We start from the raw sequence: 4,048 nt of genomic DNA, 5'->3' as shown, positions 1-4,048 counted from the left end.
TAACGTTTAATTTTAATTATTTTTAATAATGGTCAACATTAGAAATAATTGACATTATCTTCTAAATATAGTTAGCATATATTTATTATACAATTTCATATCCTCGTTGATTGACAAATATTCAAACTTTTAACATTTATTAATCTAAACATGATCAATATTTATTAAGTATCCTTATTAATTGTCAAATATTTCTTTTAACATTTATTAATAATCTATATATAGGTTAATATATATTCAGCTATCCAATTCTATATCCTCATTCATTATCAAATACTCTGACATCAATTGTGACAGACTTTAATTAAAAGTCTCATCTATATAAATATTGAGTAATCGTTCCCAAACTCCATACTTTCAGATACTCAATTTAAAAAAGTTAGTGAGTGTTTGGAAATCCATTTATCCTCATTAATTCTATTTTATTTTATGTTGCGTATCTAAAGTGAGTAAATCAAAGTTATCAATATCAATGACTGGATGTACACAATCTCAATCCTACTTTTATTCAATGTAACTATCTTATTAGTTTATTAAATCACATTATATTTTTTCTCATTATTTCAAACTTTACCAAGCTTCAATTTTAGATAATATATGCTCAACTTTCAAATTTATTTTATTTCAGTTTTATTATCTGTTTTTTTAGAAATTATTATTGATTATTCAATTGTATTTTTCTTTATATTATTACCTTTAATTATTATATAAATATATATTAAAATAATTTACACTTCTCTGCGTGAGTTCTATTATAAAACAATATAACTTGTATGACATTGGTATATGACCATTATGTGTTATATTTTGTTGAAGAATATTATGTTTGATTAAATTAAAACAATAAATTAAGTGAAAAATAGATAACTTTTAAAGCTATTTGGTATCATAAGATTCATTGTACCTTCAAACAATATATATCTTCTATATAAAAAGTATGTAGATAACAAATTTTTTTGGTTTTAATGGTTTTTTTTGTTAACTTTAGCGAAATATTACAAATATTTAACAGAATATGCCCTTAAAAATTATTAAAAATAGAAATTTATTAGTTATATTAATATGAATTCAAATATTATAAAATATCATTATTATAATAATATTTATGTTGACGAAGTTTTTTGTCAACTAAAAATAAGAGCAATTAAACAAATATATGATTCAGTAAGAAAAGAAGAACAAAGATTTAATGTAGTTCATCAGTTAAAATATACCTACGTCCACGAGTCACTTTTATTGAAATTTGCGTGAAAGCTTCAAGGAAGAGAAATTTCACAGAGTGCTTCTCAGTACAAAATGGCGTGTGTTTACAAATGACTATTCCCAGACTATTTATATGCCTGCTTACAAGAATTCTCCCTTAATCTTAGGGATATTATAAGATACATATCAGGTCTAAATCGGGATAATAAATCCCGTAGTATAAACACAATTGACCGCATTTATTGTGAATAAACATCCCTAAACAATATGGTTAATTACATGGTTTGGACTAAAATCCCCTGATTGTAGGGATTTCCCAATAACATCTTCGTGAATTAATTTAATGTGTCTTCGAGCTTGAACGCTACTTTAATGCACTTTCGAGATCACACATAGCTTCGAGCTCATCATCCTAGTTGTCGCTACCTCCTTGCTTGGTTGGTCTTTTAGACTCATCTTTTGGGGAAGACCCTTGTTACCTTCGAGCCTGAAACTCATGCTCGGGCACTGATGACGTACCTCTGGAACTTTGTAATAAATTATACAAGTATAATGCTAACACTTGTTGATTCTGAGCTTACACTTTACGAGCTTACATTTCGAGGCTGTTTATTTATTCTCGAAATTTAGGTGTAACATTTTGCCCCCTCAAAAGTGTTGGTTCGAATCTTATGAGAAGGAAACTTTTGAACTTCACTTTCAGAAAGCATGTCCACCTACCACACTCGAGTGAGGCCATGTGTCACCACATGGGTGGATGCTAAGAGTACTTGAGTACTCTCTTTCTACACACGTCTTTTCTTATTCCCCCTTTTTGCCGTTAGTTTTCAAGATCAAGCATGGTCCATCGAATCACGTTCTAATCCAATTCAAGGGCTCAGATTCCCCCCCCCCCTCCCCGAATTCCACCTTTTCGCCTATTTAAATCCTTTTTCATCTTCTCCATTTTCACTTTTACTCTCTCAACTTTCAGAAAAGAATCATGAACCAGAGCTCCAAACCTTCGCATGTTCTCTAAGCCGAAAAAACAAAGCAACCTTCAATCGCTTGGTTCCATAGGATCGTTCCTACTTATGATCTTTCAATCGATGATCTATTCATTCCCACGATCAACTTTGTGTAAGTTCTTAAAACTTATTTTTTTTCTTTTGTACATCGTACTTTTCCTTTTCATACACGGGAAAGAAAGAAAAACTTTTCCTTGTTCTTGATGTGTTCTTGAAATTTTCATTGTAAAATGGGGTTTTTGTTTTATGTGGGTGAATAACCTTGATGGATAAAGATCTGTTTAGGCAAAAATTCAGTAGAAAGTTTGTAACGCCCTACTTTCTTAGAGCCGTTACTATTTGAGTTAAAAAAATGTGCCATTAACTCGCTAATCGAGGTTTTAGGTTAAAAGTGTAACTAAATTGAAGTAAAAGTTGTTTAGAGATATTAAGTATAAAAATGTAGTCATTCATTGAAATCATAAAGAATTATACATTTGAGATCCCAAAATATTGTTTAGAATATATTTTACAATACAAAATTATAATTAAGGTCGACCTAGGCGACAAAACAACCAATACAGCACATTTTACCAAAATATCCTTGGTTGTGGCAGCCAGGTAGGCCGAACATGTATCTGTCGTTCCACGCTCTCCGTACTCATGGTTGGTCGACATTTCCTTTGCCCTTACTCACACCATAGAGCACCCGTGAGCCGAATCCCTGCAAGAAAACTCAACACAAAGCATATAACATATATATGACAATCCATAATATATAACAAACAGCCAACGACTAAACATATAGCGGCCAACGCCGTCCCAGGCGCTTTACCAATCCCTGGGTTCGCGGTCTTCACTGAGGGGTGACTTTAGCACCCTAGAAGGGTCTTGCCCTATTGGCCTGCACTTAGCGTGCTCAATGTCGATCTCGAGCCCTTGCTGTACTCGGCTTTCTGTCATTCTTGGCCTTCGCCGTTCATTCACAAACATGCATCACATAGCATAATATCAACATATATTTAAACACATATTGAACATAAACATAGGGCTACATAAGGCTACACCCTGCAATACAAACAATAGGGCCACACCTTGCTCTACGAGTACAACAGTCTCCTTACCTGTGTCCCGAGCTATCTGAATGCTGCAATCCCGAGCACACTCCTCTACCACGAGCCTTGTTCAAAACCTAGTCACAACACATTCATAATAACCATCCATCATTTTCTAAACCAATAAATAACTTTGGAATATTAATCTAGCTTCTGAGACCTTGGATTCTACCAAACCGGGTAGTAGGATCCTTCCCGAGCCTTAACATTTGAGTTCCCAAGCTAAAAACCTTCAAACAATCATTATTTGCATTTGAGCCGCGGCCCAGCCCCTTAAGGGCTGTGACACACCCAAGTTAGAGGCAAAATGCCTCTTTGTTGAGGGACACAGGCCGCAACACACTACACCTTGCGCCGCAGTGTGCCTAGGCAAATAGGGGCTTTCCAGCCTCTTCGACACACACGGACCGTGACACTTGAAGAACAGAGCCGTGACCTGAGCCCCCAAACCCATAAAATCAAGCTATCTTCTGCGTTTTTCCTTGAGCCTAAACCCCAATTTCATAACCCAAACACCAATTCAACCTAGGATCAAGCCTAGACTTCCCTTCCACACAACCTAAACATAACAACAAAACAACAAACAACTCCACACATTCATCAACACCCAAAATCAAACTCAGAATTGAACTCACATGCAAACCTCTAATCCTAGTAGAATTCAGCAAGAAGATAAAGTCTAAGAGCTTACCTCTGAACTATATTCGACTCTGAGTTGATTCCCCAAGTCCTCAAACTTCCAAT

Source organism: Humulus lupulus, chromosome 2 (genome assembly GCF_963169125.1).
Source record: "Humulus lupulus chromosome 2, drHumLupu1.1, whole genome shotgun sequence".
NCBI lineage: Eukaryota > Viridiplantae > Streptophyta > Magnoliopsida > Rosales > Cannabaceae > Humulus > Humulus lupulus.
This window is presented reverse-complemented; position numbering follows the sequence as displayed.